This window comes from Castor canadensis, chromosome 14 (genome assembly GCF_047511655.1).
Source record: "Castor canadensis chromosome 14, mCasCan1.hap1v2, whole genome shotgun sequence".
Taxonomy (NCBI): Eukaryota; Metazoa; Chordata; class Mammalia; order Rodentia; family Castoridae; genus Castor; species Castor canadensis.
Window position 1 is genome coordinate 47,628,597 of NC_133399.1, and position 16,148 is coordinate 47,644,744.

General features: G+C 35.8%; 1 long non-coding RNA gene and 1 pseudogene across 1 annotated transcript in view; both read right to left on the bottom strand.

Annotated features, from left to right (window-relative positions):
- Positions 1 to 12,506, bottom strand: part of LOC141416506 (nucleoprotein TPR-like) — a 33,871-nt pseudogene extending 21,365 nt beyond the window's left edge.
- The window catches only part of LOC141416841 (uncharacterized), a 451,556-nt gene that overhangs the window by 159,365 nt on the left and 276,043 nt on the right, over positions 1 to 16,148 (bottom strand). The window lies entirely within an intron of this gene.

A 16,148-nucleotide genomic window follows, 5' to 3' on the forward strand; every position in this document is an offset into this window, starting at 1 on the left:
TACTCCAGAAGCAGAGATGGGGAGGATCATGGTTCAAAGCTAGCCTGAAGCAAATAGTTCACAAGACCTTATCTTGGAAAATCCCGATACAAAACAGGGCTGATACAAGTGGCTGAGTATCTACCTAACAGGCTTCACATGAGGCCATGAGTGTGAGGCCCTGAGTTTAAACCCCAGTACAGACAAAAGAGTTTCTGCTGGGTATTGAGGCGGGGGAGAGAGGGAGGGGTTGGAGTGGGTGGTAAGGGAGGGGGTGGGGGCAGGGGGGAGAAATGAACCAAGCCTTGTATGCACATATGAATAATAAAAGAAAAATGAAAAAAAAAAAAAACAATAATAAAGGCAGTCAGTAAAAATCCCTGTAAACAAGTGATTTGATGAAATTTAAAGCATAAGAGAAAACAGAAAAAAAAAGATTATTTGATAAACTCAAACATCGATTTATAATAAAACCCTCAAAAAACTAAAAAAAAAAAGATAGATTTTTCAATTTATTTTGTAAAGTAAGTAAGAGATAAAAGATGAAAATACCAAAATTGAATTTTCATTATAAAAATGTATTACTTGCAGGATAATATTGAGATTTTAAGTTAAAATAATTAAATTATATTAAAATTAACCTATACTCAATTTTTATACAATATTTTATATATAGCATATATTGTGATTTCTGATTCTCTTTAGACTATGCACACTTGGAAGTATTCTGGTTGTTTTATGGTATTACAGACTGATTATAACATGACATCAATCAGTTGTAGTGATGCATGCCTGTAAATGGGGGAGGGGAAAATATTATATTAACTGAAATTAATTTGGCAGAAGGTTTATAACACCAATCAAAAGCAAAATAGCCTACCCCACTCACAAAGGGTGAGTTTACAAAGGTGATTTACAAAATGTGTGCATACTTTAAAAATGAATGTAACAATCACAGCTCATGGAACATGTTTGGATTTAATTCACAAAAACTTAGGACCACTTCTTAAACATGGATCATTGGAAAATAAGGTAAAACGTTAGCTATCAAGAGTCTTTAAAAAATACTATAAATCCTTTAAATCCAATTAGTCATTTTTCTAGACCAAAATTAATGAGTTATTTTCTCCACACTTGGCCAATAGTCTAAGAATATGACTAATTATGCACACCACATGTTTAATAATTTGACACAAGAATGTAAGTTGTATCCAACATGAAGAAAGATATACTATCTTACCTCTTCTTTTTTGTTTTCAAGATTACACCTAAGCTCTAGAATCTCATTTCCTTTTTCTCTTCCAAGAGCCAGAAGTTCATCTGGTTTGGTTTTTAACTCTGTATTCAGCCATGTATTCTGACCATGTAGCAATTCCTTTTCTTGTTCCAAGCATTTTTCTCGATACTAAAGAAATTTGAGAAAATAACATTTACATATAGTTAGTCAAAAGACTTTCATTTATGGCTGAGGGAACATGCAGAATTTTATTTTAGAACAGAAATACTTACATAGATTCTTAGCTTGCAGAAAACATAAAGAACCACAACAAATTTCAAATAAGATACTTCAAATTGTTCAAATGTTTAATTCCTTTACATTTAAATTTTAATCTAGATGAATTTTGAACAGAGTCCTTTCTGCATTAGAAATTACTTATTACTTGCCTTTCCAAAAACATCAGAAGCTTTGAAGTTCATCCAATGTTAGCTGAAGTTTTTGTTGCAGTGCTTTCTTTAAGTTTTCATTTAGACGTTTAACATCCTCTAACAGAGGTCAAATGAGAATTCGAAAGAAAATGACTAGTTAACACTCAGAGCATAAACATCAAAAAAACCCTCTAGAAATACAAACTTTTAATACAAAGTTAGCAGTTTTCAATCCCTTAAGGTTTCTGTCATAATTAGAAATATTATTTTAACCAACAGATTACAAAGAACCAAAATTTGTACATCTAACCAGATGCATTAATTGTACCACCTATTTTAAGTACATTATTTAGGGTAAATATTCAACATTAACCTTAACTTTCAAGCTACATACCAAAAGCTAAATTTGACAAATAATTCTTTAAAGTACAAAGCAATGGCTAACTCAAAATAATCAAAGTGTATATTTTAAAAATTTTTTTATTCCTTAGCATTCATGTTTTAATGAAAATAATTCTTTTACCAAAGGGAACATAATACTGCTAGGAGTTATATTTGCTTAAGTACAGTGGCTATATTTTATACCCTGATTTTTCTATGTTTACATACCCTATATTCTCTTCCATCTATTTTTAAATACTGGTTTTCCTTTTAGGTTCTAACATTCAATGCTTATTGATAACAACAATGACTGCATAAAATGAAGAACAGGAGCTGGGGCTATAATAAATAGCAGTGTAGTAAAGATTTCTGCTTGTAAATCATGGTCATATTACTATTACTTTGAGATGTTTTTCATTTCTGCACTTTCTAGATACTTCTTCAAACCTTTGATAATAGTTTAAAGAAGGAGAAACAGCAAGACCATTACTCTAAACTCTTTTACACTGATATATAACTGAAGAGGAAGATAGCCTTGAAATGGGGTCATAAAACATGGTAAGCTGTCAATTAAAAGCTGTAACCTCAGACAGAGCCCATTAGAGTCATGCAAAAAGTTCAGGATCGAGGTAAAGGGCACCATACAGAGATAAACACTCATTCCCACATTCCTTTTTCTCCACTTGTAAATAAACTTTCCAAAGTAGGACTCCCCTGCTGTTCTTATCTAAACCTTGGGTCTCTAATCCACTACTAGCCCCTAATTGATGGGAGAGCACATTCCTTGTAACCTGATGCCCTGCACTGCCTTTTAAGTATCCTGTAAATCCTTAGCTTAGTGCTCAGACACAGGTACACGTCTGAGCCCACTGGCATAAAAAATAAAATCTGAGTTCTCCACTCCTCCGAGTGTTGCTTGGTTTCTCATCTGACTATATTGGCAAAACATAACAAAGAAAGATCAGCATTAGAAATAGACTGGAGAAATGGCCCAAACAATGTATGCACATATGAATAAAAGTATAAATAAACAACAAAAAAAATAGCCTGGGGGTTAACTTCTAGTAGCCAGCAAAGAAACTTTGTAGTTAAAGGCTAACAATTTCTTCATACCTGTTGAATACTCAAGTACTTGAAACAATCTCTCATTCATTCTGAGTCTCTTTTTTCAGCTTCTAATTCTTCCCTTGTTCTTGTCAATTGGCTCTGTCATACAAATGAGAAATAAATTAAAGTTGAGCAATCAATATAGGAACTTGAACCTGGAATTGTCACTTCACTTATTATCAGCTGCAATTTCAACTGTACTCTTTCCCTTACATCTTATGTCAAAAAGTTTTTCAAAATTATTCATAATCCCCCCTTGTATTCTTATTTTTTATTTTAAAACATTATTCCTAGGCTCATACTTTCCTCATGTCACTTTTTATCAAGTGGAAGTGTCCTAATTTTTCAAACATGCTTTTTACTTTCTTTTTTGGAGAGGGGGGCAGTACTGGGGTTTAGGGCCTACATGTTGAGCCACTTCACCAGCCCATTTTTGTGAAGGGTTTTTTTCAAAATAGGGTCTTGCAAACAATTTGCCTAGGCTAGCTTCAAACCGTGATTCTCCTAATCTCTGCCCCCTGAGTAGTTAGGATTACAGATGTGAGACACAAGTGCCCAGCTTAAACAAGCTTTTAGACAGTATTTAATATACTTCTAATTTGTTTGCCTTCATAAAGTAGTTCTAAGAAAAAATCACTGCAGTGTTGACTCATGCAAGTAATTCCATCTATTTGGAGATAGGAGGACTTTGGTTCAAGGCCACCCTGGGCAAAAAAGTTAGGTAGACCTTCCTCAAAGAACTAGCCAGGTGCGGTGATACACAATGTAATCACAGCTATGTGGGAGGCAGAGGTAGGTGGATTGTGGATTGAGGCTGGCACCTGGCAAACCTGTAAGACCCTAGGTGAAAAATAACTACAGCAAAAAGGGTTTGGGCATGACTCAAGTGGTAGGCACTGTGTTCAAATCCCAGTACTACCCAAAAAAAAAAATACACAAAATTCTCTTAAAGAAAGAACTACCACTGCATTTGCACTTGTACTTTAGTTCAAATGTTTTTCAAGAAAGAGCCATAGAAATGGAATTTCTTAAAGCTATTTTGTCAAATTGCCTTGCAGTAAGACAGTGGCTAAGTTTTTCTATTTTAAGTACTGATCTCAATCCACTTTTTAAAAAGCTGATTATTTAAACTGAAGGGGAAAAGAGAAGGTGCGGGGCTGGGGGGTGGGGGCAGGGGTGGGGATCAAGTGCTAACATGGGGAGACAGGCAAAAAATAATGAACGTGCTGTTGTTTTAATCTGCAATTTTCTGTTACAAATAGAGAAACATTTCTTATTACTATTGGTAATTTATACAGCACATTTCCTTTGGTATTTCTCCCTGAATGACTTCTTTGTAATTTGAAAGTAGTCAAGTATTAAGGATGCAAACACTTCTTAGTGGTTTATTTGCATTTTAAATTTCTATTGGATTGAGTTTAACATTCATTCCCATTGTAAGTTTTTAAAATATTTTTATGCTCAGAACTCTTAATGTTTTATTGTGTATATTTGAGGTGGACAAAATAATATGGGATACATACACATATGATAGTTAAGCAAACTAATAAATCCTCTCAATCATTTCTATAACCTATTTCACAAAAATCTCAGCACAATACAACTTTTACTATTATCCTCACATTGTATGTTTAATTTTCAGATATCATCCTACATTTGCTTCTTATCCCCTTTAACCTACATCCTGTGTACCACCAAACAGTTTTATTCTATATCTCTGCACATTTCAGCTATCTTACTTCAATTGTTTTAGAAATTTCACCTGCAGATAGAATCGTGTAATATTTTCCTTTGTCTGTGGCTTATTTCACTCAGTGTAATATTATCCAGGACCTTCCACGCTGTGGATCATGCAAGATCTTTTCAGAAACAGAGTATTACATTGTAACACACGCACACACACACATGCACACACGCACACACATGCACAGGCATGCACAAACATGCGCATGCACACGCCACACCCACACATGCACACACACGCAAACCACACACACACATGTGCACATACACACGGACACCAAACACACACACACACGCACACATACACATGCACACACGCACACCGCACACATACACATACACACCACATGCTTTCACACGGGCACCCACCACACACGCACACACACATGGACACCAAACACGCACGCACACATACACATACGTACACACACGCAAGCACACACATGCACACACAAACGCACACACATACACATGTACACAAACGCACACATACACGCACACACATGCACACACGCACACAATGCACACATGCACACACATGCACGCACAAATGCACACGCACACCACACACATATGCACACACACAAGCGCACACATGCACAGATACACACACCACACACGTACACACACATGCACACACACGCACACACATACAAATGTACATGCACATGCATGAACACACATGCACACACTCATACGCACACGCACACCACATATGCACATGCACATGCACGTGCGTGCACACCACACACACACAAGCGCACACATGCACACCACACACATACACACACATGCACACACACTGACACACACTCATATGCACACGCACACCCCCCACACACACATGCACACACAGGCGCACATGCACGCACACTCACACGCACATGCACACCCACACACCACACTCAATTTTCTTTATGCATTTCTCAAACAACATTGTTTTGATATCTTGGCTAATTTGAAAAGGGCATCAATGAACATGGGAGTGCAGAGTGTAGCTCTCTTTGCAAGGTGACTTCATCCCTTTTGAATACTGTACACAGAAAACGGATTGCTGAGTCATATGGCAGTTCTCTTTTTATGAACTTCCATATTATTTTCCATCAATGGTTACATGAATTTAGATTTTAATCAACAGTGTACCAGAGTTCCCTTTCCTTGGCATCCTTGCCACCATTTATCAATGCCTATCTTTGATAATAGCCACCATAATGATTTGAGGAGCAGAGGTAGTATCTCATGGTGGCTTTTATTTTTATTTCCCCTTGAACAAGTTTTGAGCACCATTTCATACCTGTAGCCATTTTCATGTCTTCTTTGGAGGAAGGGCTATTTAAGTCCTTTGTCCATTTTTAAAACAGGTTGTTTTCTGCTACTGAGTTTACAGAACTCTTTAAACTCTTTATAAATTTGGGACATTAATCCCTTAGCAGATACATGTCTTGGAAATATTTTTTCCCTCAGTCTTGGTAGATGCTGTTTTGTTTTGTTAATTCCCTTTGCTCTACACAGCTTTGTAGTTTATTGTAGTCCCATTTATTTTTCATTTTGGAGTTTGAACTGCTGGTGTGATTTTACAGAAAGATCATTGCTGAGGTCAACATAACAGAGCTTTTCCCTATGTTGTCTCCTAGTTTTATGGTTTCAGGTCTCACATTTAGGTCTTTCATCAATTTTGGATTGACTGTGTATGATGTAAGATAAGAATTGACCTTTATTCTTTTGAATGTGGAAATTCAGTTTCTCAAATACCATTTCCTGGAACAATACTTTCCATATTGTGTCCTCTTAGTACCCTAGTAAAAAATTAGTGGACAGTATATGTTTAGATTTCTTTCAGGAATCTCCATTCTATTTTACTGGTGTATGTTTCTGTTTTCATTCAGGTACTATTTATATATCTTTGTAGTATTATTGTTTGTTTTTCTGAGACAGTGTCTTGTTATGCAACCCAGGCTGGACTCTAACTTGCAATCCTCCACTTCCCAAGCACTGGGATTACAGGTGTGTGCCACCAGGCTCAGTTCTCATATAGTTTTAAGTCAGGAAGTGTGTAACTTCCAACTTTCTTTCTTAATATTGCTTTGCCTATTCATGATTTTTTTGTGGTTGCATACAGATTTCAGGATTATTTCTTCTCTGTTAAGAATGTCATAGGAATTTTGTTAAGAATTGTACTGAATCTGTATATTGCTTTGTGTGATGAACATTATTCTTCTGATATGTGAGCATGGGATAGCTTTCCATGTATTTCTGTTCTCTCAAATTTCTTCCATCAATGCTGTATATAATTTCAGTGTAGAAACATTTTCTCCCTTTGATTAAACTTACTCCTTAAAAGCTTTTTTAATGTTTTCACACACACAGTCCATGTGCTTCTTTTTTGCATCCTAACCATAAGGTGAGATCATATACTCCCTGCTATGATGTTTTGCTCACCACAGGCCTAAACCAACAGAGCAAATTAGCCATCAACTGAAGCTTCCAACTGTGAATCAAAATAAACTTTTCTTCTTTTTAAGCTGATTGTGTTGGGTATTTTGTCACAGTAACAGAAAGCTGATTACAAGGCAGTCAAATATATTACTTTCTACATCCTTCATAATTTTTTGTTCTGTAAAATTTTTTGTATGTTCACAATGCTTTATGAGCTGTAGACCCACATTTTTCTCTTTTTTTAAGTGGATTTATGAAGATTTTGTGACAGCCCGCCTCCCTAAAAGTTTAAGATCTTGCTTTGAGTTTTATTTCTGGACTCTCTGTTCTATAGTTCTCTATATTGATACTTATACCAATATTATGTTTTGATACCTATCACTTTAAAAAATATTTAATTATGTCTAGGCAAGTACTTTCAAACTGATATAACTTTTTTAGAATTAATCAAATTATTTCCACATATTTTCTTCCCAGTCACCTTCAGAGCTACATTACCACATTTCAACATATCTCATTCAGATGTAAGAGTCAAAATGCATGAAATGAATGTATATTAACTTGGAAAAACCTTCCCATCCAGCAGCATGCTGTAACTCCATTTACAGTTTTCAGCAAAATGTTTGAGTTTTCTTAAGTATTTCACACTTTTTGCAACATTATTTCTATGCCATATAGGGCTTTTTTGTTTTTCAGATTCTGGAGGCAGAATTTTTTATCTCAGAGATTTGAAAAAATTATGTTTCTGCCCCAAATCCAATGCATCTTTACAAAATGTAGTAGCAACAGTCTGTCTGGTTAATAAATCAGTGGGCATGACCACTTTATTAACCAATTGTTCACTTGCAACCACTCCTTCTTACATCACTGCTTGAAGGAAACTGTCACCAATGTGAATTCACCCATTGCTTTGATTGCATCAAAACACTTGGACTAATGCCTGAATTATATCAGACAATCAACAGATAATTTCTACTGAGTAAAAAGAATGTCCAACCTATCAATAAAGCATGCAATGATCCAATCAGGAAAACTGTATATACAAACCTGTATATATGCATCTTTTGGTAGTTCTTCCTAATAGGACTTCTTCATCTTCCCATTCACCAAACCCAATCAGAATAGACAGTGTCATATTTACAATTAGCTTTATTTACAGGAATAAATTTTACCTGAATGGCAGTGTTGCAATCCTGAGCAATTTCAAGTTCTTTGTTTTTCTCAGTTAGTACCTCCAGTTGACTGTCTAAATAGAATTTTATAAATATGCATATATTAGATTAAAACTTTCAATGAGTGTTTTTATCCAACTGCCACCCTTACACATTTTTAAATGAAAAAAGTGAAGCCCAGAAAGACTGGGTTGGAATTACACTCCAAAATTGTGAATACAAGTGCATTTTACTGTATTCTGGACCAAAATTTTAAATATGTTACCCAGTGTCCAAAATTAAATGTGTAATAAATAATTCTATTTAATATTTGAAGCAAAAGCATATACAATTAGCAAGTTCCTTATTTTCTAATGACATCTTCTAAATTGAGATCTATCATAACCAGTGAATTTTATTCAGAAAGGAGAAAATCCAGTTATAAAAAAGGACAGGATCAAGAAAGGAAACACAGGGTTGCTTCTAGAAGGAAAGCTATCTAACTCATTCTATGAAGACAGTAGGACACTCATCCCAAAACCAGGCAAAGAAACCTCCAAAAAGGAGAACTACAGGCCAATCTCCTTAATGAATATTGATGCAAAAATACTCAATAGAATAATGGCAAACTGAATTCAACAGCACATCAGAAAGCTCATCCACCATGACCAAGTAGGCTTCATCCCAGGGATGCAGGGGTGGTTCAACATACACAAGTCAATAAATGTAATTCAGCACATTAATAGAAGCAAAGACAAAAACCACTTGATCATCTCAATAGATGCAGAAAATAACCTTCGACAAGATCCAACATGACTTCATGATAAAAGCTCTAAGAAAGCTAGGAATAGAAAGAAAGTACCTCAACATTATAAAGCCATATATAACAAACCTACAGCCCACATCATACTTAATCGTGAAAAACTGAAACCATTTCCCCTAAAATCAGGAATGAGACAATGGTGCCCACTATTCCTGCTCCTATTCAACATAGTACTGAGTTGGAGCCACCAGTGGAACCGTGCCTGTGTGGTTTGGCATTTGGCCTTGTGAGAAAGCTCCAAGGAACTGAGGCAAAGGTCTCAGGAGTAGATATCCAGAAAAACAACAGGGCTCAAGGTTCCCCAGATGGTTTCAACAATTCCCCTTTTTTATTTTTAGCTTTCTCACAAGGCCAAATGCCAAATCACACAGGCATGGCCCCACTGCTGGCTCTAACAATGCTGAAATTCCCAGCCAGAGCAATTAGGCAAGAAGAAGAAATAAAAGGTATACAAATAGGTTTTAAAAATTGTTAAAATATCTCTATTTGCAGATGATAGGATCCTATACCTTAAAGACCCAAAAAACTCTTACCCAAAAACTTCTAGACACCATCCACAGCTACAGCTGGGTGACAGGATACAAAATCAACTTACAAAATCTTTAGCTTTTCTATACACCAATAACAAACAAACTGAGAAAGAATATATGAACAAAATTCCATTTACAATAACCTCAAAAAAATCAATTACCTAGGACTAACTTAACAAGGAATGTGAATTACCTCTACTAGGAGAACTACACACTCCTGAAGAAAGAGATTGAGGAAGACTATAGAAGGTGAAGAGATCTCCTATGCTCATGGATTGGTAGAATCAACATAGCAAAAATGCCTATACTACCAAAAGCAATCTACATGTTTATTGCAATTCCCATCAAAATCCCAATGACATTCATCACAAAGACTGAAAAATCTACCCTACAATTTGTTTGGAAACACAAGAGACCACGAATAGCCAAAGCAATACTAGCAAAAAGAACAATGTTGGTGGTATCACAATATCTGACTTCAAACTATATTACAAAGCAATAGCAATAAAAACAGCATGGTACTGGTACAAAAACACACATGAAGACCAGTGAACAGAATAGAGGACCCGGATATGAACCCACACTACTATGCCCACCTTATTTTTGACAAAGGTGCCAAAAACATATGATGGAGAAAAGACAGCCTCTTCAACAAATGTTGTTGGAAAAAGTAGTTATCTGTCTGTAAAAAACTGAAACTAGACCCATGTTTATCACCCTTTACTAGTATCAACTCAAAATAGATCAAGGATCTTAATATTAAATCCCAAACTCTAAAGTTGGTATAAGAAAGAGTGGAAAATACTCTGGAACTAATAGCTATAGGCAAGGACTTTCTCAATGGAACCCCAGCAGCTCAGCAACTAAGAGATAGCATAGATAAATGAGACTTCATAAAACTAAAAAGCTTCTGCTCAACAAAAGAAATGGTCTGTAAACTGAAGAGAACACCCACAGAGTGGGAGAAAATATTCACCAGCTACACATCAGAGAAAGGACTGATATCCAGAATATATAGGGAACTTAAAAAACTAAATTCTCCCAAAATTAATGAACCAATAAGGAAATGGGCAAGTGAACTAAACAGAACTTTCTCAAATGAAGAAATTCAAATGGCCAAAAAACACATGGAAAATGCTCACCATCTCTAGCCATAAAGGAAATGCAAATCAAAACCACTCTAAGATTCCATCTCACCCTTTCAGAATAGCCATCATCAAAAACACCACCAACAACAGGTGTTGGTGAGGATGTGAGAAAAAAGGAACCCTTTTACATTGCTGGTGGGAATGCAAGCTGGTGCAACCACTCTGGAAAAAAATTTGGAGACTTCTTAAAAATCTAAACATAGACCTGCCATATGATCCAGCAATCCCACTCTTCGGGATATACCCAAAGGAATGCAACACAGGTTACTCCAGAGGTGCCTGCACACCCATGTTTATTGCAGCGCTATTCACAATATCCAAGTTATGGAAACAGCCAAGATACCCCACTACTGACGAATGCATTAAGAAAATGAGGTATTTATATACAATGGAATTCTACTCAGCCATGAAGAAGAATGAAATCTTATCATTTTGAAGGAAATGGATGGAGCTGGAGAACATCATTCTGAGCGAGGTCAGCCAGGCTCAGAAGACCAAAAATCGTATGTTCTCCCTCCTATGTGGACTTTAGATCTAGGGCAAATGAAGCAATGTGGATGGACTTGGGTCACATGATAAGGTGAGAGCACACAAGGGAAATATGGGGATTGGTAAGAAACCCAAAAAACATGATAGTATTTGAGGTCCTCACTGCAGAGGATCTAATACAGAAACTTTAAATCTACAGAGGTCAATGTGAGAAGGGGATCAAGATCTAGAGAAAAGGTCAGTTAGAGATGAATCAACTTAGATTGTAACACATTTATTCATGGAAGCAATGCTGGGACTCTCCCTGTATAGCTATCCTTATCTCAAGTAGTAAAAATGCTTTGTCTTTCTTATTATTGTTTATACTCTCTCTTCAACATAATTAGAAATAAGGGCAGAACAGATTCTGCCTGAAAGCAAGGGTGGGTGAAGGAGAGAGGGAGGGGACTAGGCGTAGGGGCTAGAAATGACCCAAACAATGTATGCCCATATGAATAAACAAGAAAAAAAGAGAACACAGTCTGAGCTGTTATGTCCACAGTGTTGCTAACACAACCTTGACACCCTGACTTCTGGGAGGAAGGATGTCTAGAGGTGCTATAATTGAGCACTTCCCTTGCTTTAAGTTAGTTAGGTTGTGATAAAACTCCAGTGGATTAGACTGTAGTAAAATGATTTCCTTTACAGTCAGATATTGTTAAGAACATGAAGAAAATGCTGTGTCTGGATTCCAAAATAGCTATATGTTTCTTCCCTCTGCTAGAGTGAAGAGGGTCTTTTTGTTATTTTTCATGATCTTTACTGTAAGAACCTCATCATGGGGCTTTTAGAAGTAAAAACAAAAAAAGCATAAGTATGACAAGTAGGTAAAAATAGATCCTCTTGGACTTTTTAACTTTCAAATTTGCCCATCCTGAGACTCATGATTTCATAAAACAAGGTTTAAGTGTTCTTAACCTGATTGTACTTCCTGCAGAGGTTTTGCTTCTGCATTCAACTCTGATAAGCATGATTGTTGGTGTCTCACTGTGTCTTCAATTCTGAGGTCAGCCTTTTTGCCAAGCAGCATCATTCTCTGATGGATCTTTCAAAAGATGAAAAGCTGATTTTTAGTTTGCTCGGCTTTTTATTCTTGTGAAAACTGGACTGATGGCTTCCAAGTTCATTAACATTCTGATCTGGAAGGCAGGCACCTTTTCCTTTTATGTTTATACCAAGTAAAAACACAATCCAGCAATCCAACAAACAGGAACTTTCATTCACTCCACACACTTTGTTTTCTACACTGATTTCCCTAGATCAGCCATCATCTTCTGCCTCAATCCACAACCCAGGGTTAATCTGCTCATGCACACTGACTCTTTCCTGAATACTAAACCAAACAGACACTTTTTGACTCTCATTTCAGTTAACTTATCTATAGAATTTTCAGATATGAGAAATCATTGAAGAACTATTCTCTTGATATGATTTTATTTTCTTCTTTTCTAGCTACTACAGTCTCTTTTATCACTTTTAAGGCCTTAGTGTCAGTTTGCTTTTCTTTTTTCTTTCTTTTCTTGTGTGTGGTGCAGGAGATGGAACCTGAGATTGAGAACATACTAAAAAGGTTCTCTAATTCTGATCTGTGTATGTTCTTAGCCTTGTGTGTCTTCTTAACTTACCATCAACCTAGGAGGTTTGTTCTAAGTCTTTTTATTTTATATTCATCTCACAGATCTCATATTCTTCTAAAGTATTGTTCACTAAATCCTCCTCCTCAGACCACAAGCCTGTTGTACTACATTTGCTTCTGATCTAAAAATGACATCACATATCATCCTTTTGAATCTGTAAGTTGTTCATTCCTTGTAAGGAATAACAAAATAATTTTCATTTTATTTTATTTCATTTTATTATTACATGTAATAATAAATAACCACATTGCTGTTACATATTTTATTTAAGCTTGTGGTCATTAAAGTCACTTTAGTGATTTAAGGTCCTCTAAATACTATGCATTGATATCAAACATTTCATTTAATTATTCTTAATGATCCACTTAAATAATAGCATATGGATGCAAAGCATTTTCAGCATAAAATTGAAATTCAAGAAAAGTAAGAACAGAACCACAAAACTAAAACCTTAATATTAAGCCAAATCTTCACCACAATAACACAAATCATACACCTAAACTTTATGAATTTCTGAGACAAGTCCACATTTTTCCTGCTTTCCAGCAAAATTGAAATAACAAAATCTAGTTTTTATTGTTCTGTAGCGAAAAGCCTGCTATATCAATTTGGAAGCTGATTTTTCACAAGGTAGAAATGGGACCCTAGTGCAGCATGAAATATGGTTCTGATTCAACAGATATTATCAAAACCTGCATTCCTTATCTTAATTGTAATCATACAGGGCACCTAAATTCATTCTTTCAACAATCCTCATGACTTAGTTTTCCCTTGGGGGTTTTGTGTACCTTTGTGATTTTATACAATTATAACAAAGCTCCTTCTTGTGTCTGTATGTGCAACAGTAGCATTGGGTACTTGTATGCACTGTTTATAAACTCTGGTGGAGAAATGCAGAAGTCGTGACTCTGTCCCAAAGGTACTTATAAGGCCTTTCCTGGCCACAGTGCCAGGCTGGACACCACCTCCAGGAGGGCTGACTGCAATGCCAGCTTACTTTGCTTTCAAAAACCACACTACATTTTTAAACTGAATGACTACTCCCAAACTAAAACCACAAGAAAAAATCCTCATTCAAAATCAGTTATAAATAAGGAAATCTTAAGAGCTGATACTAAGAACTTTAAAATTTTTAGGGGTATGAGGAGTATCACCAGTTGAACAAGTACAAATGTACACCTTTGGAGAAATGTTTCCACTTCAGTGTCCTTTTCCTCATCTTGATTCACTGGGATACAACATTTGCTAGTTGATCTAGACTTTGTCAGTTTGTCAAAGAAGAACTTTCTGAGTTATGCATCTACTGCTTAAGTACATTCCACACATCAAGAAATTATACATTTTTACATTTAAAATATCTTAATACATCTATAATGTAATATACTTTTGGTCACAGTACAAACTGGAAGAAATAAACAAGGCTGTATAGGTGATTTTTGCACATTTCACAAAGAAATCATGTATAATAATACTCTAATTGCTCCAGAAAGTCAGTATTCTTGCAGCAAATGCATGGAGAGGATACATGATAGTTGATTTCACAGCAGTCAAGATACCTTTCCCTGGACTCCATTATACCCCAGACCAGGATTTCAACATGAAGACAAATAGAGGTGGGGAAGATTTTCTGACTCAGAACATGCATATTATGAAAGTTACTTTATGAAATGGTGTGACTAACAATGATTTTGGGTGTAGCTGTCTCTGTAATGGATGAATAGGAGTTTCAAGGCTCCTTCTGAAACAGTGAAGTAACAGTGTGTAAGGGAAGAAAATGAGAGGAGGTGGGAACAGAAGTGAGCACACAGTTCTTTGTCACCAACAAATTCTCTTACATATGCAGGAGGCAGTTCCTGGAGGGAGTAAGTTTTCTGAAATGAGCCCTGAAGAAGGTTAGAAGGGCAGCTATTCAACAAATGTTTGAAATAGTCAATATCACAGTGTTAGTCATCTTCAACCAGCATCTCTGATGGTGTTCTTTTTCTCCATTGCAACTCAAAAAGAATGGAATTTGAAGATCTGTGAGACATATGCTACTGAAATGTTTTTAACAATATAAATCTGATTACTACATTCTTCCCCATAGATCATACTGAATTTTCCCATAAAGCATGAAAAACTAAGATATGTTACAATATTCGACATTAGCTTAAAGACATTGTGAGCAGATGCATAACTAGGTTACAGTGGTGAGTGAGGATGAAGAATATTGAAAAGCTTCCTGGAGCCAAATGCAAAATCCATTTTTACATGTTCACTCCCAGTACCTTAGAGAAGAACTACCAAGAAGAAGCTACCAAAGTCAGAATCCCAGGAAGGAACAGATCATTCACCACCTCCTTCCAGCTGAAAACATAGAGTAAGGGAAAGGGCTAAAAGAACATTCTAGCTGTTCCAGATACCCAGGAATTAAAAACAACTTAATTTGGTGGAAATGAAGATCAAATCCATGAATAACAAATTGCCTAGGAGGTATTTTTTATACAAAATATAGGAGTTCAGGATTCACATAAGGAAACGTTAAAGCTGATTGTGGAAAATATGTGTTATGATTTGAAATGAATCCAATGACTAAAATGACAACTTATGAAAACTAGTAACTTCCATGCACTTGCAGAACCTACACTGACCTTTGTCAACAGGGATAAGGACGATCCATGAAGTGAGATGAGACATTCAAATATGGCTGCAGAATCTTTGCTTTGCCAAATTTTCAGTTACTCTTTGTAAGCTAAACACAGATTCAGTTAGCATGCTGAGCATAAGGAAATGAAATTGTGTTGACTTACCCAAACCTGAAGCTATCAAGTTAACAGAATTCCAAGCACAATGGTAGGAAAATCAGTTTAAAAATTCCTCTGATTATTGTATGTACGCCATCTAAGACTTCTTTGCTACACAATTAGAAAAAAAATCTGAATTATTTGTTTGCTCTATATAAGTTCAACAATATTTTTTGTCTTGCAGAATTAGTATATTAATAAAATTAATGTACTTATTTTGATATTGCATTGTATTTTTAACCTAGAATAACATAA